The following is a 24692-nucleotide window of genomic DNA, read 5'->3' on the forward strand; positions in this document are numbered from 1 at the left end:
ATCTTATGACCTAGCAAGCAAATTCTGTTACGTTTTATGGCTTGAGAAAATTCTCTGGTTGGATGCTCTGCCCTCTGGTCCTGCTGTTGTAGCAGCATGCAGCCCCTGTGAGACCATGGAGGCATTCACCCTCTGAGCCCACTGTGGGGATGGCAGACCTGATATGTTTCACCATGAGGGTCACTGTTTCCTCCTCTTGGTGGATAACACCACAGAGGTCCGAAACCTGACCTTCACTGTGTCCCATCCACATATCCTTAGTTGAGCCACACAGTTTCCACTGAGGGTTGACTGGTTCCAAACTAATCTCTATCAAATGACTGTCCAGCAACACCACTGGTATTTTCTCCAGAACATGCTTTCTCATTTTGCAATATGGATAGGCTGAGAATTCTCTAAATCTTCAAGTTCTGGCTTCTTTTTGCCGAACACTTCCTTCAATTCACCTCCCTTGTCACATTTTTCTATGAGAAGAAACAGGTTACACCTTCCATCACTTTGCTAGGAATTTGTCACTTCTGTTACTTAAGATTTCTACCTTGCACCAAACACTGGGACACAACTTGGCCACATTCTTTGCTGCCATATAGATGTAAGTAAATAACAAGGAATGCCTTTCCTTAAGTTTCCAGTAATGTCCCACATTTATGTCTGAGGCTGGGGCAGAATCACTTCTAATGCCCCTATTCCTACCATAGTCTCTTTCAAGCAACCCCAGCTTTCTCTACCAAGCACCTCAAAGCTCTTCTACCCTCTACCCATCACCCAGCTCTAAAACCACCTCCATAGTTTTTCATATTTACTATGATAGCACACCACTCTCAGTACCAAAACTGTATTATTTTGTCAGGGCTACCATAACAAAACCAGAGACAGGAAGTCCAAGATCACCCTGACCTACTGAAGCCTCACCTCCTGGCTGCCAGATGGTGTGCTCTCCTCACATGGTATTTCCCTTCCCTGTATGTGTGCCAGAAAGCGAGTGAGCTCTGGTGTTTCTTACTCTTTTTTTTAAAATGTTTTTTTTTTTCTCAACGTTTTTATTTATTTCTGGGACAGAGAGAGACAGAGCACGAGCGGGGGAGGGGCAGAGAGAGAGGGAGACACAGAATCGGAAACAGGCTCCAGGCTCCGAGCCATCAGCCCAGAGCCTGACGCGGGGCTCGAACTCACGGACCGCGAGATCATGACCTGGCTGAAGTCGGACGCTTAACCGACTGCGCCACCCAGGCGCCCCAGGTGTTTCTTACTCTTAAAAGGATGCCAGGCCTAGTAGATGAGGGCTTCATCCTTACATCATTTAACTTTCATTACTTCCTTAGGTCCTGTACCCAAACACTGTCACATTAGGGAAAAGACTTCATCAAGGACTTTTGGGGAAAATTCAGTTCATAGCACTCTGCTCTCTGGACTCCCCCAAATTCCTACCTGGCCCTCAACCCCTGCCATTAAGGGTCATGACCTTTCCTTTCCCATGAGTGTGAAGCCAGCAGGAAGCAACGGGCAGTGCTGCACTTTCCTCAAGTGGAATGCAAGAAGCATACGGGTCCTTTCAACGGCTGAGGAGAGAGGGGAGCTGGACATGGCTGCTTTCTAAACCCTCCTCCACATCTGGAGACCCATCTCCCTTACCGATAGACACCATGGAGATCCTGACGCATTAGCAGCTCAACCTGTGAAGCTTTTTCTTCTTTGGGGCCAGAGCATCCCTTCTATCTGGAGACACCAAGTAGCCTGTTTGAGGGAAACTCCTTCCACACTCTAATACCAGCAGTGAAAAGTGGGAGGAATAGTGGTACCAAGTAAGTCAAGTAGACCTAAACAGCATTGCAAGAACTCTGAAAGCTACACTGTCATTGGATCAAACAGAGCCCACAAAAGTAGGCTGCAAGTGGGGAGGTACCTATTAAAGCAGGGTGACTGCCTGCCTGGTCACCCTGTTTAAATGAAAGGTTTAGAGAGGACCCGGAGTTTCTTAACAGCTAAATGTACAGAATGCAATAAAAAGTTACTCATCATTCTAAGAACCAGGAAAACACAACTTAAATGAGAAAAGACAATCAAATGACATCAACACTGAGATAAGCAAGACAATGGAACTGTCTGACAGGGATATCAAGGCAGCCATCATAGAAATGCTTCAAGCAATCACAAGGTCTCTTGAAACAAATGAAAAAAGTACAGTATCTCAGCAACAACAAAAAATAGAAGTTACACCAAAGTTGAAGGGGAAATTGTTAAATTCAAAACTAGACAACGGGCGCCTGGGTGACTCAGTCGGTTAAGCGTCCGACTTCAGCTCAGGTCATGATCTTGCGGTCCGTGAGTTCGAGCCCCGCGTCAGGCTCTGTGCTGACCGCTCAGAGCCTGGAGCCTGTTTCAGATTCTGTGTCTCCCTCTCTCTCTGACCCTCCCCCATTCATGCTCTGTCTCTGTCTCAAAAATAAATAAACGTTAAAAAAAAAATTAAAAAAAAAACTAGACAACAAATTTAAAAACTATTTGGACGGGCTTAAGGGTAGAGTTGTTATGGCAGAAAATGGAATTGGGGAGAATTTGAGGGCAGATCAATTGAATTCAGCCCATCTGAACAATGGAGAAAAAAGACTGAGAAAAAGAGCCAGAATCTTTGGGAGAAAAACAAAAAAAGCTAACATGTGTCATCAAAGTCCTAGAAAGTAAGAAAAGAAGTGGAATTGAGAAAATATTTGAAGAAATATTTTAAGAAATGCCCAGAAATATCCCATATTTGGCAAGAAACATAAATATACAGATTCAAGAAGCCAAATGAATACTAAATAAAACAAATCCTAAGAAATCTACACTAAGACATCAATTAAAATTTTGAAATCTAAAGGAAAAAAAAATCTTGAAAGCAACCCCAGAGAAATGACTTACTACCCATAGGGGGACAACAATTCAAATGAGAGCAGATTTCTCAGGAAGTCACGGAGGTCACAGGAAGGTGGCACAACATTTTTCTTCGAAGTCCTAAAAGAAGACTGTTGACTGCAGAGTGAATATCTACCAAAACTATCCTTCAAAAATGAAGGTAGAATTAAGCACATTCCCAGGGAAAGAAAACTAAGAATTTGCTGCTAGCGGACCTGACCTTGAAAAATGGCTAAAAGGAAATTCTTCAAATAGAGAAAATGATAAAAGAAACACTGGCATATCAGGAAGGAAGAAAAAATCATGGAAAGAGCACAAATAGAACTATATAAATTGGCATCCTTCCACCCACAGGTTTTTAAAATCAAATGTGGTAAGTTGTAATATCACTTGATACTCTAGACAATGACTTAAAAGTGGGGACAGTAATAAAGGGGCCTAAACAAAAGTAACATTTTCACACTTCACTCCAAGTGATAATATACTGATATACTGTGATAAGGCACATATGTGTATTGTAATACCCACAGGAACCACTAAGAAAATTATACAAAGAGATACACTAAAAAACATGAGGAATGGATCTAAATGGAATCTCAAACAACAAATAACCCACAGAAAAGCAATAAAAGAGATAGAGAAAAATAAGATCTAGAGAAAACAAATTTTAATTCAGTAATAAAATGGCCAACTTAAGCCCTAACATAGCAGCAATTACTTTATTATCTAGACATTGGTTCTAATTACGCTAATCAAAAGACAAAGATTGCGAAGGTGGATTCAAAAGAAAAAACAAAACAAAACCACGCAACCATGAATTTTAAAAGGCATTAAGTTCCCATATTAATATCAAATATAGTAGACTTCACAGCAAAGAAACTGACTAGAGACAAAGAGGGATGTTATATAGTAATAAAGGAATCAATCCACCAGGAAGGTATAACAATCCTAAATGTGAATGAACCAAATAACAAAATTCATGAAGCAAAAACTGATAGAGCTGAAACAGAAACTGAGAAAATTCATCATAATCATTGAGGACTTCAACACTGCTCTCTCAGGAGCTGAGGACTACAGAACAAATATCAGCAAGGATACAGTAAACCTGAACACCATGATCAAGAACTAGGATCTGACATATAGATCATTCCATCCAAAAACAACAGAATGTTTTTCAAACACCATTCACCAAGACAGTCCATACATATCCTGACTCATAAGACACACCTAAATTTAAAATAATTGAAATCCTATATTTTTCTTTTGTTTTTAGTTTTTTTTTTAATTTATTATTTATTTTGAGAGAGACTCAGCATGAGTGGGAGAGGGGCAGAGAAAGAGGGAGACAGAGAATCCCGAGCAGGCTCCACATTGTCAGCATGGAGCCCAATGTGGGGCTCAAACTCACAAAACCATGAGATCATGACCTGAGCCGAAACCAAAAGTCAGATGCTTAAATGACTGACCTGCCCAGGCTCCCCATAAGGAGTATATTCTTTAGCTACAATGGAATCAAACTAGACATCAATAACAGAGACAAAAGGAAAACTTACAAAGACTCTGAAATTTAACAACATAGTACTAAACCATGGTCAAACAGGAAGATGTTTCATAGGAAATAATTAACAAATATACTGCAGTGAATGAAAATGAAATACAGCATAGCAAATTAAGGGATGCAGCTAACACCATGAGAAGAAAACTGATAGCACTAAATGTTCACATTATACATACAAAAATGATTCAAATCAGTGACAGAAGTTTATACTAAAGAGCTTAAAAAGTGGAGCAAAGTAAACCCAAAGAAAGCAGATGGACAGAAATAATAAAAACAAAAATCAGTGTAGTTCACATAGAATAATGGAGGGAACAAAATGCCGGTTCTCCAAAAAGTAAAATAAACTTGACTAACCTTTTGTACGAATGACAAAAATTAGAGCATAAATACAAATCATCAAAGTCAGGAATAAAGTAGGATATCTGTTACTACAGATCCTGTAGCCATCAAAGGGTAACAAGGGAGTGCTATGAACAATTTTTACTACGGTCATGAACTATGTATCTTTGAAGTGGACAAATTCCTCAAAAAACACATCTGAAAACTCAATCAAATAGATAGAATCTGAGTATTTACATAACCACTAAGAAAACTAAATTCATAGTATCATTCTTTTTATACATGGTTGGGTTCTATTTGCTAATGTTTTTGAGGATTTTTGCATTCATCTTCATGAGATATTGGTCTATCGTTTTATACTTTAACATTGTCTCCTTTGGGTATCAGGGTAGAACCGGCCTCATGAAATAAGTTAGGAAATATTCCTTCCTCTTTTCTGGAAGAGACTGCACAGCATTGGTATTCATCCATCCATCCAATCCAAATGCTGGGTAAATTACTCCAATGAAACCATCTAGGCCTGGTTTCTTTTTCAGGAACTTTTAAGGTCTATAACTGCTCTTGTGCTAACTTTTCAGACCAATAAGCACTTCAGTAATTGTAAATAAACTCAAAACTTTACAAAGGAGAAAAAAAATTAATGTGTAGGGCCCCATAAGCACCACATTTCTAATAAAGTCCACTGGCCTTATATCAACCAGGGCAGAGCTGAACGCCACAAGGGAAGTTTGTGTAGTAGTGTGTTTTGGAGGTTCAGAACAGAGAACGTGGATCTTCCCAATTCCAAGCAACTGTGGTGCTGCTTCTATTCCATTTGGGAACAAAAAGTCCAATCACCTTTTTTTAAAATGGTGGAAACATGGGAAACAATTTTTTCTTCTATTAAATTCCCCAAATCCTTTGGAGGCTCTGGCCTATGGTTGGTCTAGCTGAGCACAAAATGGAGGGTCTTTTGTAGGAAGATTCTGGTTTCCTTCGCAAGCCACTATTTATTCACTCTTGGGTCTCCTGATGGGATAGGGTTTGCAATCAGCACTGCCCCCTCTCTGGGTCCCTGGCTCCATTCCAGAAGGAATCAGACTGAAGTGTGCTGAGAACTCTCAGAAGAAATGGTCCAGATAGAGAAAAGGTGGCACAAACGGTCACAGGACTCCAGGATATTGGAGGCCAACCACACGACTCACATTTATTCTGTCCACAGGACAATTATTTGTCACCCTTGAAACTGGTCATAATAACATCTACCATTTAGGTTTTTTGTTTAAGAAATAAGTGAGACAACATGTAGAATGTTCAAGGTATAGAGGGAAATCAACAAATATTAGAAACCTCCCATTGCTAACTTTAGCTCTTCTATAACAAATTGTAAAGTAAAAACTTTAGGGGTTTTTCCCCTTAAATAAAACATCAGGTTCCCTGGAATAGGACACACTGTGCTAACGTATATACCCACTCCCCAACACAAATTCTAGAAAATCATACAGTTTTGATACAAAACTTATGTTGAAAAATGGAAATCATCAAATAAAACATGAACAAAAATCCAAAATCAAAACATTGGAGCTGACCTTACAACATTTTCTTAGACCAAAATACGATAAAATTACAAATAATAAAACACCTCTTAGAAAACAAAATTCTATTAATTAACACATCAGAAATGAAATCATAGTGTAAATCTAATAATGTTTGTAACTGAGTAACACTAAACCCAATATATATCAGAGAACTAAAATGTTAAAGGGATATCAATAGCCAAGATGACATCATTAGACACTAATATTTGGAGGAAATGAGCATTTCCCTCAGAAAGTCAGAAAAATAACAGGTAAATGCTCAAGGAAAAAGAACATAGAAAACATGAAAGATAATAGTAGAAATTAAATGAAACAGAAAACAAAAAAACTTCAGTGTATTAGGATTCTCCAGAGTAACGGAACCAATAGATTTATGTGTGTTTTTTAAGGAATTGGCTCATATGATTCACGGGTAGCAGTTCTGAATCTGTAGGACAAGCCAGGAGGCTGAAAACCCAGTGAGAGGTATGCTTGGGGGCACAAATGAACAACAACAGAAACAGAGATAGACTCAGATATAGAAAACAAACTCATGATTCCCAGAGGGGAACACAAGCAAAAACAAACAAAAATGATGCTTAGGACATAACTTACCTGGGAAAGCTTGGTTTTTGCTGTTATGGCCTTGAAATCACTGGATGAGGCTCAGCCACACTTTCAAAGAGTAATCTCTACTTAAAGTCAACTGAGGGGCGCCTGGGTGGCGCAGTCGGTTAAGCGTCCGGCTTCAGCCAGGTCACGATCTCGCGGTCCGTGAGTTCGAGCCCCGCATCAGGCTCTGGGCGGATGGCTCAGAGCCTGGAGCCTGTTTCCGATTCTGTGTCTCCCTCTCTCTCTGCCCCTCCCCCGTTCATGCTCTGTCTCTCTCTGTCCCAAAAATAAATAAAAAAGTTGAAAAAAAAATTAAAAAAAAAAAAGTCAACTGATGGTAGATGTTAATTACCATCCACAAAATGCCTTCACACAAATACCTAGATTTGTGTTTGATTAAATAACTAGGTACTACAGTGTAGCCAAGTTAACACATAGAACTATCTATCACAGCCCACCCCTTGTCAACACCTATATACATCTCCTTAAACCATACTTAATCTCCAAATAAAAACAACAACAAAGTCATTCTGCCTAACATGATACAACTCCTTTGCAGGGAAGTGGTAGTTCCTTTTTGGTTATATGGAGTTCATTGGTCATGTGGCTGAATCTGGTATTTACACCTACCTTATTCCCCTACCCATTCCGTATTTTCTTTGCCAAATGAAGTGACCCAAACTTTCATTTTTGAATGGGCCATTAGTTCTAGCTGAATTATAATTTTCCATGGACTTTAATCACAGGATGAATGACATCTTTATGTCTTGAATCACACCTGTATGTCCTAGGGTATCTCCTCTGTTCTGGACCCTTTCTTCCTTAACTCTACTGTGTAGCAGCAGCCCAATTTCTCCTTAATAATCAGGATCAATCACCCCACCCAGTATGGTGTCCTCCTTTTTTGCCTATTGAGAGGCATGAGGATCTGAAAGTAGCAATTTCCAGGTCAGTAGAATTACTGCTGTCTCCTAGTAGAAGCAAAATTTTTGACAAATCTCTATGGCTAATAGTGAGCAGAACTACTTTCACTTCCACCCCTTGATTCCTGGACCAGTGAATCCTGGCTGTGGGAGAAACATCACTATATACTGAAGGCAGATTTACAGCATATATAGCTTCTGGGAGTACACTGTACTGACCCTGCAAAGTATTGCCATCTAGCCTGGCACTATAAATGAGTTTTTAAGAGGCCAATTAATTGTTCTATCAAGGCAACTGCTTCGGGATGGTGGGGAAATGGTAAGACCAGTGAATTCCATGTGTTGGCCCATTCACTCTTCATTTGCTGTGAAGTGAGTTCCCTGACCAGAAGCAATGCTGTATGGAATACCATGATGGTAGATAAAACATTCTGTAAATCCACAGAGGATAGTTTTGGCAAAAGCAGTGCATGCAGGGAATGCAAAACCATATCTAATAGACTAAGTGTCTATTCCACTAGGAACAAAGCACTGATCCTGCCATGATGGGAGACAAACTGTACAGTGTTCTGGTTTCCACAGGACTATGTTATTGTTTTGTTTGAGTAATTCTACGGACTGTAAAGAAACTGAAACCTACTTCTCATGAATAAGGCACTATGCCTAGTCTTTATGATAAGGAAGGTTGTTTGACAGGACAAGAGTGGAGAGGAGACCTTGCCAGTATACTATATGAGGTCCTGATGGCTTCAAATGTCAAGGCAGCACAGAATATTGAATTTAATAAAAAAAAAAACTTATGCCCCCAATTTCCCCAAGTCTAGGGAAGGAAATGGACATCCATTTCCAGGAAACTTAACAGACTCAAGTAAGAGGAATCCAAAGAAGTCCACAGCAAGAAGCATTATAATCAAATTGTCAAAAGCCAAAACCAAAGAATTTCAAAAGCAACAAGAAGAAAAGCAACCTTTCATGTACAGGACCTCCCATAAAATTTGAGATTTCTCAGTAGAAACCTTGCAGTCCAGAAGGTAGTGGGACAATATAGTCAAAGCACTAAAAGAAAAAAACTGCCAACTAAGAACACTGTATGTAGCAAAATTATCCTTTATTTTTTTTTAACATTTTTATTTATTATTGAGAGATAAAGACAGAGCATGAGCAGGGGAGAGGCAGAGAGGAGGAGACACTGAATCTGAAGCAGGTTCCAGGCTCAGAGCTGTCAGCACAGAGCTCAAAACGGGGCTCGAACTCACAAACTGCGAGATCATGACCTGAGCTGAAGTCGGACGCTCAACCAACTGAGCCACCCAGGCACCCCGCAAAACTATCCTTTAAAAGCAAAGGAGAGATCAGGATTTTCCCAGATAAACAGAAGCTGAAGTTGTTCATCACCACTAGCCTTCCTTACAAGATATGCTGAAGGGAATTCTTTAAGGTGAAATGAAAGCATGCTAAACAGCAACAGGAGAGCAAATAAAAGTATTGTACTCACTGGTCAAGGTAAATATGTAGAAAAATATGGACTACTGAAATACTGTAATAATGACGAGAAAATCACTTAATTCTAGTATAGAAGTAATAGACATATAAAATATATAAATATGTTAAGAGATTCACAATATAAAAGGTGTAAACTTTGATGTCAATAACACTGTGTAGGAAGAGAAGTAAATGTATACATATTTTGCATACAACTGAAGTTCTGTTATCAGCTTAAAGAAAAGGAATCAAAGCATGTTGACTACAAAAAGTGAAACACAAAGGAAGACAGCAAGAGAGGAAAAGAGGGACAAAGGAGTTACAAGACAGAAAAACAATTAGCCAATTAGCAAAACAGCAATCCTAAGTTCTTCCTAACCAATAATTAACTAAAATGTAAATGGATTTGAAGTCCCAAGTCAAAAGAGCAGCTGAATGGATAAGACAAAACACAAGACCCAATTACATGCTGTCTACAATAAATTCACTTTAGATTTAAGAGGCACACTCAGGCTCAAAGTGAAGAGATGGAAAAAGTATTCCATGATGAAGGCAACCAAAAGATAAGCAGGGTAGGAATACTTAAATCAGACAAAATAGAATTTAAGTCAAAAACTGTCACAAATGACAAAAAAGGACATTGTATAACCATAAATGAATCAATTCTCCAGGAACATATAACCAATTATAAACCTAAGTTCACCTAACATCAGAGTACATAAATGCACAAAGCAATTATGATGTAACAGAAGGGAGACAACAGCAACATAGCAATAGTAAGGGACTTCAATACTCTCAACAATGGATAGAACATCTAGACAGAAAACCAACAAACAGCTTGCAAGTGCGAGTGAAAACACTCCAGTAAATCCAATAAGTGATCCAATAAGATCCAATAAGATCCAATAAGATCACTTGATCTTAGCCAAAAAGCTGAGAAACACTAAGACTCCAATAAATCAAATAGGAATGAAAGAGTAGACATTAAAACAGATTCCACAGAAATAAAAAGGATTATAAGGGACTATTATGAACAATTATATGCCAATATGCCAAGAAACTGGATAACCTAGAAGGAACAGATAAATTCCTAGAAACATACAACCTACAAACACTAAATAAAAAATAGGAAACGTCAGCAGACCTATAACCAATAAAGAGATTGAATTAGTAATCAAAATCATCTCAACAAAGAAAACCCCAGGACCAGATGGCTTCACAGATGAATTCTACCAAACAATTGAAGAATTAACAACAATCCTTTTCAAGCTTTCTTAGGCCATTTGCACTGCTATAACAAAATAGCACTGACTTAGTCACTTATAAATGAAGGAAATTTATTGCTCAAAGTTCTGGAGGCTGAACATCTGAGATCATGGTGTCAGCATAGTTGAATGAGGGCCCTCTCTCTGGTTCAAAGCTAGTTCCTTTTCATCGTGTTCTCACATTGAAGGAGCTACAGATATGTCTGGAGTCTTTTTTTCTCTAAAGGCACTAATCCCATTCATGATGGCTCTGCCCTCATAACCCAAGTATCTTAAGGCCCCACCTACTAATTCCATCAGATTGGCCATTAAGTTTTCAATATGTGAGAATGGGGTGTGGCAGGGAACACATGTAGACCATAGCAAACTCCTGCAAAATATTAAACGCAGGGAAGTCTTCCAAACTAATTTTATGAGGCTAGCATGACATTGATATCAAAAGTAGACAAAGACACTACAAGAAAAAAATTACAGGCCAATACCCCTAATGTATACAGATATAAAAAAAACCTCAATGAAACACTAGCAAGCTGCACATTAAATGGTTGTTGAAAGGACTACATGCCATGACTAAGTGGAGTTTATCCCAGGGATGCAAGGATAGTTCAACATATATAAATCAATCAGTGTGATACACACACCACATTAACAGAATGAAAGAACAAAAAACCAGACAATTGTCTCAACAGATGCAGAAAAATGACTTTAAAAAATTCAACACCCTTCCATGACAAGAACTGTCAACAAGACAGAAATAGAAGAAAATTAATTCAATATAATAAAGGCCATATATGAAAAGCCCACAGCTAACCATACTCAGTGGTGAAAAACTAAAAGCTTTGTAATCTTTAAGATCAGGAAGAAGGTAAAATGCCCACTCTTGCCACTTTTATTCAACATGATTCTGGAAGTCTCAGCCAGATAAATTAAAATAAAAAGCACCCAAATCAGGAAGAAGTGAAATTATCTGTTTGTACAGTCCGCAAACTCTTAGAAACAATAAAGTTGAAGGACACAAAATCAACATACAAAAATCAATTATGTTTCCATACACTAACAATGAAATATAGGAAAGGAAAATTAAGAAAAGAATCCCATTTACAACAGCATCAAAAAGAACAAAAAAGTACTTAAGGTTAAATTTAACCAAAGAGGTGAAAGCTTTATAAACTAGAAAGTATAAAAAATCTAATGAAAGGAATTAAAGACAACACTGATACATGGAAATACATGCTGTTTTCATGGACAACAGGACTTAATATTGTTAAGATGTCCACACTAGCCAGGGCAATTTACAGATTCAATGCAACCTTACCAAAATACAACTTTTTTTTTTTTTTTTTTTTTTTTACAGAAGTAAAACATATGATCCTAAAATTCATATGGAACCACAAAGGACCCCAAAGGGGAACACAATCTTTAGAAAAATAAAGCACAAGACATCAAAATCCCTCATTTCAAAATATATTACAATGCTACAGCAATTAAAACATAACAGTACTGGCTAAAAGACAGACATAGGCCAATGTAACAGAATAGAGAACCCAGAAAGAAACCCATGCATATACAATAAACAGATCTTTAACAAAGGTGCCAAGAACATACAATTGGAAAGGCATAGTCTCCTTAATAAATGGTGTTGGAAAAATTGTATATTCACGCACAAAAGAACAAAGTTGAACCCTAATTTTACACATACGCAAAAATCAACTCTAAATGGACTAAAGACTTGAAAAACATTAAGATCTGAAACTGTAAAACTACTAGAAGAAAACACAAGGCAAGTTTCATAACATCAGTCTTGGCAGTGAGTTCTTGAATATGAAACCTAAAGCAGAGTAACAAAAGCAAAAATAGACAAATGTGATTACATCAAAATAAAAAAAGATTCTGCACAGCAAAAGAAACAACATAATGAAAAGGCAAACTGACAGACTGGGAGAAAATATTTGCAAATAACCTATCTGGTAAGGGATTAATATCCAAAATATAGAAGAAACTACAACTCTCAATAGCAAAAAGTCAAATACCCCAATTTAGAAACGGGCAAAGGATTTTAATAGATATTTCTCCAAAGAAGACATACAAATGGCTAAGAGGTATATGAAACTGTGGTGCAACATCACTAATCAACAGGAAACTGCAAATCAAAACCACAATAGGATCATTTCGTCCCTGTTAGGATGGCCATTATTTTTTAAAAAGTTCAAAGACAAGTCTTGACTTGAATGTGGACAAACTGGAACACCTGTGCACTGTTGGTGAAACTGTAAAGTGGTTCTGCCAATACAGAAAACAGCATGGAAGCCGCTCAAAAAATTAAAAATGGAACTATCATATGATCCAGCAATCCTACTTGTGTGTATTTATCCAAAAGAATTAAAATCAAGACAGCAAAGTGATATTTGCACTTCTATGTTCATTGCAGCATTATTCACAATAGCCTAAATGTGGAAGCAATCTAAACATCCACTGATGAATAAATGAAGAAAAAGTACATATACAATGGAATACCATTCAGCTTAAAAAATAAGCAAATCCTGCTATATGCAAAAATATGACAAAATAAGTCAGTTACAGGACAAATACTTTACAATTCTCCTTACATGAAGTACACAAACCAGTGAGGCTTACAGATGAAGGAAGTAGAATGTTCTTTGAATGAGTACGGAGGTAGGAAGATATATACAGACATATTGTTACTGCTCAACAAGCATAATGTTTTAGTTATGCAAGATGAAAAAGTCCTAAAAATATGTACAAATTGTACTTTTAGTTAAGAATATTGTGATGTATACTTAGAAATATATTAACTGGATAGAGTTTATATCATGTGCCCTTACCACAATTTAAACTAAAGTTAAAGGATCCCAATTCAGTGGCTACAGTTCCCACTGTAATTTCTGACCTACAGAGAAGAATGACCATGATGCTCTCCAAGGATTCTCGGGACGTGCTCACAGATTTCTTTCTTAACAGCTGTAGTGAAAGTTGGGCCCTCTGGTCCCTCCTGGGGTGAGACCATGATAAATCCTGACATCCTCCCTAAACAATCTCCCTAAATCTATGAATACTTTACAGTATATCAAGAAAGCTCTGGCATTTCAACCTCATTTAGCACAGGCCACCTTTTGTTCCATGTTGCAGCCAACCAACCAACCAACCAAATTGTTAGAGCCCTGTCTATCCACTGAGTTTAAAATCTCTTAGTGGGCCTTTACCAATACATTAGGCCTGATACAACGTTATGTTCCTTCTACCATTATCCTACACCATTAATAAAATTTCCAACATACTCCTAAACTTATGTCTGTATATACTGAAACACCCAGTTTTTTGGAGTGTAGTATCCCCCTCCTCCGAGTCACATTTTTGACCTCACCCTGTGGCCTGCTGAAACTGAAGTCTAATTCAAGTCCATAAACAAGGACAGTGGTGGGGGTGAATTGTGAAAAAAATCAGCAGTATCTTGTGAGATAACTTCCTTAGAGAAAGACATTACAGTTTATTCATGCAAAGCAGGATTAATCTCAGATGGTGACAGAATGGCTATTTCTACTAGCAGAAAAGAGTCAGTGTAATGTAGGGGTTCAATGCCTCTAGCTTCATCAGAATCTTTCTGTATGTTTTCACTCCAATTTTCAGGGATCCATTCCTCCTCAATAAATGTCCACATTTTAACAGAACACACCATACAAAGTGAGAAACTCACCCTGCACAGTAATTCAGAATGAGACTCTGGGTTTTGTTTTCAGAAATGTCAGCTCTTTGGCTATAGGAGATAAATATTTCTTTTAGGGCACAGATAGATAATTTCAGGTCACTTATGTGTAGTTCTAACTGGGAATTTAAAGCTTTGACTTCATGGTTTTATTTCCTTCCCTTTCTCCAGCACCAGAGCAACCACTAAATTTCATTTTATTTTCCAGTTTAACAAAAGGTCAATCTGAACTGGTTTCTGGGATTCTGGAATTGATAACCTAACATGAATGGACTCAACTATTCTGTTTTTAGTCATTTTAAAAAGGCACAAACAGGGCACCTGTGGAGCTCAGTCGGTTGAGTGTCCAACTTGGTTTTGGCTTCAGTTGTGATCCCAGGGTTATGGAATCAAGCCCCATGTTGGGCTCTGCACTGACCATGCAGCCTGCTTGGGATTTTCTCTCCCAGTCTCTCTGCCCCTCCCCTGCTCATGCTATAAATACATAAATGAATGAACAAATGAATGAAAAGGCACTAGCAGTCTGTGGCATGATGTGGAAATACGTATACTCAAAATATCACCACTGGATATTCTCAGTGAAATACTTATAGAAAGCAAAATTCAGGGTGACCAGGTGTTCAATACACTTTTGTCAAAGGTTTGAATCTTAAATGTTGTCTGAAAATTTAAAAAATACAAATTTTAGAAAGCATTCAGAAAACAACAGTATGAAGTTCTAGGCCTTGTATCCCCATGCAAACATCAAGTTACTAAAGGACACAGTAAAAACAGCTTTGTGGGAGCCCTAGAAACGATTCAGAGATGTGCAGCAACCAAGTGAACCAAATGAACACCCATGTATCTCTCAACAGTAAACAAAATGTGGTATATACACAGTGGAATATTATTCATCCTTAAAAGAGGAGCAAATTTTGCCATTTGTGGCAACATGGATGAAACTGGAGGACATTATGATAAACGAAATATGCCAGTCACACAGGAATACTATGTGATTCCACTTACATAAGATATTTAACTAAAATAGTTAAATTCAGAGAAACAGACCATACAATACTGGAAATAAAGTTTCTGTTACAATACATGAATAAGCTCTACAGATTTCCTACACAACATGATGTATACAGTTAACAGTATGTATGATGAACTTCAAAAAATTTTAGAGGCTAGATCTCATGTTAAGTGTTCTTAACACCAAACGGACACACAAGTATACTTTAGGAGCTATTGTATAGGGCTATTACTTTGACTCAAGTGATGATACCATGTTTGCAGGTCCAAATGAATCAAACTGTATATATAAAGCTAATATTTTTTAATGGAAAGGAGTGACATAAGCAAGATGACAAACAAGGAATCTCCAGGCCCTTGTTCCCACAGAAAACATCAAGTAGATAACGACTGAGTAAAACAGCTTTGTGGGAGCTCCAGAGATCAGTCAATGATCTGAAGCAACCAAGTGAACACCCATTCAAGAGAGAGCCACACTCAAGAGGACAGGAAATTTCACATTATTTTTGCTCACTCTTGTCCTAGCTCATTCTGGTGAGATATGGTGCAGTAGGGTGATGCCAACCAATACTGTTTCACCCTTGGCAGAAAAGAGTGCTGCTTGACTGCAATGTTTGACTTGTCAGAAGCTGTCTGAGACACTAATTTGTGTCTCACATGACTTGGAGCTGAGATAGAAATGACATGATATTTTAGCAGATTAGTGGCTGTGAAAGCAGTGATGGATGCCATGGCACATGAAAACTTTATGGTAACTTAAGATTTGCACACACCTGGAGGTCAGAGATTAGTGATAGATACAACATCTAGGGCTAAAGAATCCAGCAGAGATTCTTAGGGAAATTAAGACTTTTAGAACCAGCTGTGGATGCAGAATAATTGAGAAGGAAAGAATATACACAGGCTGAGGGAAGACACACCCTCAGAAGGAAGCTGAGAAGAACTCAAGTCTTTATGCTAGATGATAGTGAAGGTTTTCCTCTGTATATGTATCTATCTAATCTGTAAAAACTAGGTGAGGTGGCTGGTTTTCAAATATCCAGGTTTTGACAATGCTCACAAAACTAGAAAGAAAGAAGAAAATGAAGCCCAAATAAACACAATAAATCTCATTCCTAAAGAAATACAGGCTTTGGACTGACTAGAGGAACACGTTAAAACAACTATCTTAAATATGCTCAAGGAACAGGAGAACACAAATAATGAACTAAAGAAAACCAGTAAGATAATATATGAGCAAAATGAGAATATCAACAAAAAGACTTTATGAAAAAGAACTAACCAGAAGCCTAGAACTAAAAATTGTAACTAAATTGAAAATTTCATACAAGGGGTTAAAACACAGATTTGAACAGGCAGAGGAAAGCATCAACAAACTTGAAGACAGTGATATGAAGTGATCAATTCTCAGAGTAAAAAGGAAAAAAGAATAGAGAAATGTAAACAGAATCTAAGGGAATTATGGTTATCCATCTTACAAACTAATATATGTATTATGTGAGTCCAGAAAGAATAAGAAGAGTGAGAGAAAGAGCCAGAGAGCTTATCTGAAAAAAACAAAAACTTCCCTAGTTTTGTAAATACATAGATATAAAAATACAAGTTAAACAAAGCCCAAATAAGATAAAGTCAGAGACCCACGTTGAGACACGTTATGATCAAACTGATATTTCACCTTAAGAAAGTAGAATAAACTAAACTCAAAACTAGTATATGACAATAATAAACACAGATAAAGAATATGCACAGATATAAAGAACAGAAAAGCAGACAATGAAACCAAGAGTTGCCTTTTTCAAAAAATCAATAGGTATATATCACCAAGATGGTGACATAAGAAGCTCCTGAATCTTTTTTTTTTTTTTTTAACGTTTATTTATTTTTGGGACAGAGAGAGACAGAGCATGAATGGGGGAGGGGCAGAGAGAGAGGGAGACACAGAATCGGAAACAGGCTCCAGGCTCTGAGCCATCCGCCCAGAGCCCGACGCGGGGCTCGAACTCACGGACCGCGAGATCGTGACCTGGCTGAAGTCGGACGCTTAACTGACTGCGCCACCCAGGCGCCCCAAGAAGCTCCTGAATCTTCTATAGATGAACTGAATATACAACTACACAAAGGTTAATTCCTTCAAAGAGAAACCCATAAATTAGTTGAGTAACTCCTACATACTAGGTGACAAAGAAAATACCCACATCAAATTGGATAGGAAAGGCTGTGACACACTCTCACCATAACCCTACCTTGGCCTATTGCTTTTTAATCAGTAGGGAACCCCCAACTCCTATTTCTCCCTGAGGAGACAAGGGTTTAGACCACATGTCTAGTGCCCCAACTTTTGAGAATGCCACCTGAGGGACATAGATCTATCTAAATTACCTAGCACTGAGAGCCGGTGGGTCTTGGATTCACAAGTTCCACTGAAGTATAGCAAACAGGGAAGCAGCTGTTGCCAGGTGCATGAACACTCCCCCTAGCTATCCCTTTGGGCTCAGCACAGAGAGAGCAGACAAAAATCTCTATCTCCCAAGTTTTCACTGAAGTAGACTGCCCTGCATACATTCCCAGTTGCTGCCTGAATATTCAGCTTCTAATCAGCTTGAATTTTAGAGCTGACTGTGATCTTCTCTGGAGCCCAGCAGAGCCAGGGGGCTCTTCTCCTGCCCTCTTTTTCCAGCTTGCTGAAACAATATAACTAAGTCACCTGCATATTCTTGAAAGCAGCTTGCCTACCCACCTAATAGCCCAAATTTTATAACTTCCACTTGAGGGGTGAAGGATCAAAGCAACTATCTCTGAAAGCCAATAGGGCATGCACTGATGAGTCTCATGGGACTATAGCAAACAAGCATTTTTTAAATGGGCTTACAAGGATTTCCTGTATCTGTGCACCCAGATTCAGCACAGTGGGTGTAGGTAAAAATGCCCATTTCCCAGTTCCCACCTGGAAGAAACAGGAGTGCATATCTGCCTAGATGCTAAGATTCTGGCTTCTAATTAGCCTACATGTGGTAGCTGACTGGGATCCTCCTGATACCCTGATAAAGCACAGGGAGGGGACACTTTAAACAGTAAAATCAAATCTGCAGTTTTTTTCTTGAAAGGAGCTTGTCCACATATCTAGCATCACAACTCTTTCAGCTGCCATTCCAGGGACTGGAGCCCAAATCACCATTTCTATGTAATGATGAAATGTGGTAGTCCCTGGGACAATTGAAAAAAAAGGTGGAGGTTGTATTTGGGTGCAAAAGTATTCACAGCAATGCATAATTTCCCTTGTTTCAGTACAGAATATGTAAGCAAAAAACCCATCTCCTGGTTTCTCCCCAACAGAGGCTAGATCCTATATTCAATGTCCTGACTTTCCCACTTGCTGCTTGATGACTGGCCTTCCAACTAGCCTAAGGGAGCTGGAAGGAGTAGGCAACTAATAGTTTATCGGGAACCTGAAAGGCAAGTGGCAATTTCCCATGCCTTTGGGAAACTGATGGCTCTTGGCATACCCTCCACCACAGGAAGCCACCAAGAACAAAGACAGGAACTGGAACAATCACAAAGGTTTAAGAGACCAGAGGAGCTCAGGCCAGAATGACTGATGAGCTTCTCCCGAACAAGGCCAATCACTCAAGACTGTGAGACAAAACACACACCGACAGTCAAGTGAAGAAATGGGAATATGTTCCAAACAATGAAATGAGATAAATCTCTAGAAACTGACTTAATGAAATGGGAGATAAGTGACTTACCCAACAGAGAGTTCAAGACAATGACGATAAACGGACTTCACGCTGTATTACAAAGCTGTAATCACCAAGACAGTATGGTACTAGCACAAGAACAGACACTCAGATCAATGGAACAGAAGACAGAACCCAGAAATGGACCCACAAACATATGGCCAACCAATCTTTGACAAAGCAGGAAAGAATATCCAATGGAATAAAGACAGTCTCTTCAGCAAGTGGTGCTGAGAAAACTGGACAGTGACATGCAGAAAAATGAACCTGGACGTCTTTCTTACACCATACACAAAAATAAACTCAAAATGGATGACGACCTAAAGGTAAGACAGGAAGCCATCAAAACCCTTGAGGAGAAAGCAGTCAAAAATCTCTTTGACCTTGGCCGCAGCAACTTCTTACTCAACACGTCTCTGGAGGCGAGGGAAACAAAAGCAAAAATGAACTACTGGGACCTCATCAAAATAAAAAGCTTCTGCACAGCAAAGGAAATGATCAGCAAAACTAACCACAATGAGATACCACCTCACACCTGTCAGAATGGCTAACATTAACAACTCAGGCAACAACAGATGTTGGCAAGGATGCACAGAAAGAGGATCTCTTTTGCACTGCTGGTGAGAATGCAAACTGGTGTACCCACTCTGGAAAACAGTATGGAGGTTCCTCAAAAAATTAAAAATAGAACTACCCTACGACCCAGCAATTGCACTACTTGGTATTTATCCAACAGGTACAGGTATGCTGTTTTGAAGGGGCACCTGCACCCCCATGTTTATAGCAGCACTATCAACAAGAGCCAAAGTATGGAAAGAGCCCAATGTCCAACAATGGATGAATGGATAAAGAAGATCTGGTATATATATATATAATGGAGTATCATTCAGCAATCAAAAAGAATGAAATCTTGCCATTTGCAACTATGTGGACAGAGCTAGAGGGTATTATGCTAAGCGAAATTAGTCAGAGAAAGACAAATATCATATGACTTCACTCATATGAGGACTTTAAGATACAAAACAGATGAACAGAAGGGAAGGGCAACAAAAATAATATAAAAACAGGGAGGGGGACAAAAACATAAGAGACTCTTAAATATGGAGAACAGTTACTGGAGGGGGTGTGGGAGGGGATGGGATAAATGCTTTAGGGGCATTAGGGAATCTACTCCTGAAATCATTGTTGCACTATATGCTAACTGACGTGGATGTAAATTAAAAAAATAAATTTCTTCCGACCTCTTTATCATCTTTTTAAAAAATTTTTATTTATTTTTATTTTTTAATGTTTATTTATCTTAGACAGAGAGAGAGAGACAGAGTGTGAGTAAAGGACGGGTAGAGAGAGAGGGAGACACAGAATCTGAAGTAGGCTCTGAGCTCTGTGCTGTCAGCACAGAGCCCAACATGGGGCTCGAACTCATGAACTGTGATATCATGACCTGAGCCAAAGTAAGACGCTTAACAGACTGAGCCACCCAGGCACCCCCATCATCCTTTCTTGATAAAAAGCCTCAAGAATGTAGGGATAGAAGGAACATACCTTAAGATCATAAAAGCCACATATGAAAGGCCCACAGCTAATATCATCCTCAATGCGGAAAAACTGACAGCCTTCCTTCTAAAATCAGGAACACAACAGGGATGGCCACTCCCACCACTGTTGTCAGTATCATACTGAAAGTCCTAGTCTCAGCAATCAAACAAAAATAAATAAAAGTCATCCAAACTGGCAAGGAGTAAGTCAAACTCTGGCTCTTCTCAGATGACGTGACACTATGGAAAACCCAAAAGATTCCACCAAAAAACTGGTAGAAATGATATGTGAATTCAGCAAAGTCACAAAATATAAAATCAACATACAGAAAGCAGTTGCATTTCTATACATCAACAATGAAGCAATAGAAAGAGAAATTGAGGAATCAATCCCATCTACAATTGCACCAAAACCCATAAGATACCTAGGAGTAAACCTAATCAAAGAGGTAAAAGGTCTGTATACTGAAAACTATAGAAAGCTTATGAAAGAAATTGAAGACACAAATAAATGGAAAAGCATTCCATACTCATGGAAGAACAAATACTGTTAAAATGTCGATACTATCCAAACCAATCTACACATTCAACACAATCCCTATCAAAATACCACCAGCATTCTTCACAGAGCTAGAACAGTCCTAAAATTTGTATGGAACCAGAAAAGACCCCAAATAGCCAAAGTTATGATGAAAATGAAAACCAAAGCTGGAGGCATCACAATTCCAGACTTCTAGCTGTATTACAAATCTATAATCACCAAGACAGTATGGTATGGACACAAAAACAAACACATAGATCAATGGACCAGAACAGAAAACCCAGAAATGGACCCACAGACATATGGCCAACTAATCCTCAACAAAGCAAGAAAGAGGTTCCAATGGGAAAAAGACAGTCTCTTCAACAAATGGTGCTGGGAAGACTGGACAGCAACATGCAGACAACTGAAACTGGAGCACTTTCTTACATTATACACAAAGATAAATTCAAAATGTATGAAAAACCTAAATGTGAGACCGGAAATAATCAAACTCCTATAGGAGAAAATAGACAGCATCCTCTTCGATTATGGCCGCAGGAAATTCTTACTAGACATGTCTCCAGAGGCAAGGGAAACAAAAGCAAAAATGAACAATTGGGACCTCATCGAGATAAAAGGCTTCTGCACAGCAAAGGAAACAATCAACAAAACTAAAAGGCAGCTATGGAATGGGAGAAGATATATGCAATCACATCTCAGATAAAGGGTTACTTTTCAAAATTTATAAAGAATTTATAAAGAACTCAACGCCCAAAAAACAAATAATGCAGTGAAGAAATGGGCAGAAGACACGAACACTTTTCCAAAGAAGACGTCCAGATTGCTAACAGACACATGAAAAGATGCTCAACATCACTCATAATTGGGGAAATACAAATCAAAACCACAATGAGATACCACCACACACACACCTGTCAGATGGCTAAAATTAACAACTCAGGAAACCACCAATATTGGTGAGGACACAGAAAAAGGGGAACACTTTTCCCTGTTGGTAAGAATGCAAACCGGTGCAGCCACTCTGGAAAACAGTATGGAGGTTTCTCAAAAAAGTAAAAATAGAACTATCCTACAATCCAGAAATTGCAGTATTAGGTATTTACCCAAAGGGTACAAAAGTGCCGATTCAAAGGGGCACATGCACCCACAATGTTTATAACAGCACTATCAACAATAGCCAAATTATGGGAAGAGCCCCAATGTCTATCAACTGATGAATGGATAAAGAAAATGTGGTGTATATGTACGTATACACACATACCTACATACATATACATACACATATACACACAATGGAATACTACTTGGCAATCAAAGAGAATGAAACCTTCCATTTCCAATAATGTGGATGGAACTAGAGTGTATTATGCTAAGCAAAATAAGTCAGGCAGAGAAAGACAAATATCTATGATTTCACTCCTATGTGGACTTTAAGAAACACAACAGATGAACATAGGGGAAAGGAAGGAAAAACAAGATAAAAATGGGGCGGGGGGGGGAGACAAACCATAAGAGACTCTAAATACAGAGAACAGACTGAAGGTTGTTGAAGGGGAGGTGGAGGATGAGCTAAATGGGTGATGGGTATTAAGGAAGGCACTTGTTTGTGATGATCACTGGGTGTCATACACAAGTGAGGAATCACTGGATTCTATTCCTGATACCAAGCCTACATTGTATGCCAATACTTGAATTAAAATAAATAAAAGAGAAAAAGAAAAAAAAAACAGGAATCTGAAGAGTGCCTGGGGCACACAGTGGGGAGGTTATGTGCTCATTTTAGAGCACATCTCAGAGAGGCAGCATTCATGGAACATTCTGGGAACAAAGGAACTGGCCAGAGCCATTTCCCTCCTCTACCCCTTAGCAAAAGCACAGGGCAAACTGTAGGAACCAGTGCAGTATCAGCACTCACAACCTAACTTGTTTACACCAACTCCCACCCCCACACCCTCTGATACGACCACTCTTCCCAGTCAACAGCCTCATTCCCAGCTTGGCAGGCCCCCTCCTCATGAAGACCTGCCCAAACCCCTGCTCACATGTATCTCCCAATCAGGAGGTTTGCAGAGTCTTGGTTCCCATGGCAGTGGCAACAGGTCTCATTCCACAAGCAGACCAGGGAGCACCCAGTTAAAACTCGCCACATTCAAGCCAGGAACCAAACACTGCCCACAGCAGGCAAAGAGAGCTCTGCAAGTAACTGGCGCAAAGAATAAAGCAGCCCGTACTCAATAGCATAGCGCAAACAGCATACCTTAGAGGCACTCCCGGAAGCACCAGGTCCTGGGGAACAGGTGACACTATACTGCAGGGCACTACAGCACCTCTTCTTCATGAGGCCATTCCCCTCAAGAACAGGAGACTCAGCTGACTTGCCTAACAAACAGAAACAGACACAGAGACATAAGCAAAATGAAGAGACAGAGGAATTTATCCCAAATGAAGCAACAGGACAAGGCCACAGCTGAAGACCTAAGCAAAACAAATATAAGTAACATGCCTGATGGGAGTATTTACAGCAGTGATCATAAGGATACTTACTGGGCTTGAGAAAAGAGTGGAAGACATGAGTAAGACCCTTAACACAGAGATAAGGAGTAACAGAGAGACAAATTGTTCAATAAACAAATGAGAGAAACACACTTAATAGAATGAATGGCAGGCTGGAAGAAGCAGGGGAACATAATGACCTAGAAGACAGAGTAACAAAAAGTAAACTGAACAAAAGGGAGAAAAAAAGACTTATGCAAAACAAGAAGGCACTCAGGGAACTCAGTGACTCCATCAAGCATAGTAATATTCACATTATAGGCATCCTAGAAGAACGTAAGGGGACAGAAAATGTATTTGAAGAAATAAAGCTGAACACTTCCCTAATCTGGGAAAGGAAACATATCCAGATGCAGGAGGCACAGGGAACCCCCAACAAAATCAACAAAAGCAGATTCGCTCCAAGATATATAATTGTCAAAATATAGCGATAAAAACATATTTTAAAAACAGCAAGACAAAAGTAGACAGTAACAAACAAGAGAACCCTCATAAGGCTATTAGGGGATTTTTCAACAGAAACTTTCCAAGCAAGAAGGGAGTCGCATGATATACTCAACGTGTGAATGGGAAAAAATTGTAGCCAAGAATACTCTATCTAGGAAGGCTATCATTCAGAACAGAAGGAAAGATAGAGTTTCCCAGCCAAACAAAAACTAAAGGAGTTCATGACCACTAAACCAGCCCTTCAAGAAATATTAAAGGGAACTCTGAGTAGAAAGCAAACAACAAAAATGACAGTATGGAGTCAGGAAAACATAAAGGAAGTAAAAATAAGTATTTCTGTAAAAAAATTAGTCAAGACATTAAAAAAAATTTAATGCTTATTTATTTTTGAGAGAGAGAATGAGAGGGACAGGGGCAGAGAGAGACGGAGTCACAGAATCTGAAGGAGAGAGAGAGAGAGAAAGAGACACAGAACGAGTGGGGTAGGGGCAGAGAGAGGAGTCACAGAATCTGA

The 24692-nt window shown here is 38.9% G+C and overlaps 1 long non-coding RNA gene across 1 annotated transcript in view; it reads right to left on the reverse strand.

Annotated features, from left to right (window-relative positions):
- LOC122475190 overlaps nt 1-24149 on the reverse strand; it is a 70090-nt gene extending 45941 nt beyond the window's left edge. Inside the window, exon 1 of the long non-coding RNA XR_006295109.1 lies at nt 23436-24149. This is a non-coding gene — a long non-coding RNA (uncharacterized LOC122475190). The remainder of the gene's footprint in view (nt 1-23435) is intronic.
- Nucleotides 24150-24692: the final 543 nt, after the last annotated feature.

The sequence above is a fragment of the Prionailurus bengalensis genome, chromosome D4, assembly GCF_016509475.1.
Source record: "Prionailurus bengalensis isolate Pbe53 chromosome D4, Fcat_Pben_1.1_paternal_pri, whole genome shotgun sequence".
In the NCBI taxonomy this organism is placed as follows: domain Eukaryota; kingdom Metazoa; phylum Chordata; class Mammalia; order Carnivora; family Felidae; genus Prionailurus; species Prionailurus bengalensis.